Genomic DNA, 831 nt, shown 5'->3' on the forward strand with positions numbered 1-831 from the left:
CATTTCCATTCATCCTGCGCATGCGCCAACATGCGTCAATTGTTGCTGAACTACAAAATTATTGGTTTCAATATTTTTTTACTTGAATTCTATCAACTTTACCGAAAAATAGCAAGAGATAAAAATTGTTTATTTTCTTCTCATAGAGCTCAGAGAATTTTTTCAGAATGTCTATGTATAGCTTCCGGAATGGAGCCGTGTCTTGAATCAGCGATATGCCGACGTTTCGCAAACGTTGCAGTTTGCATCATCAGGGCTGAGAACTCTGATACTGAGCTCCCTTGGTTAAAGGTAATCCTTATATGCCTCCCTCCCCCCCTTTGTGTAGATGGTGTTTTGGGAGTAGCGGACGAGGCTTGAATCCAGCCAATCAGCGTATTTTAATTGATCAACTGGTTAATTAAAAAACCGGGAGGGCAGTATGCCAAATAGAGTTTACTTGCATACCTTTGTCTCGGTTGAGGTTGTTGGGATGTTTCAAAATTCCTCAGTACAGCCTTAACCAAAAATGAATACAACAGCAAAAACATCTCGCAAATAATAAAAAACCAGAAGAACAGAATTGTTAGTCCTAAAAACACTGACTGTCAGTCCTAAAAACACTAGATGAAGAGAGAGAAATAGAAAAACGGCTGTCCTTCCATATCTCCAGAGCATAACAGAACCTATTAGCAGGATTTTGGGTAAACACAAAATCAAAATAATCTTCAAACCCCATAGGAAGCTCTCCCATTTACTTCCAAATCCGAAGGATCAGAAATCATGCCTAGAAACATCAGGTGTATATAAGAACCCTTGCTCTTGTGGTAAAGTTTATATAGAAGAAACCGG

The sequence above is a fragment of the Odontomachus brunneus genome, unplaced genomic scaffold (genome assembly GCF_010583005.1).
Source record: "Odontomachus brunneus isolate Ranch 3 - 2012 unplaced genomic scaffold, Obru_v1 Obru_scaffold_034, whole genome shotgun sequence".
NCBI lineage: Eukaryota > Metazoa > Arthropoda > Insecta > Hymenoptera > Formicidae > Odontomachus > Odontomachus brunneus.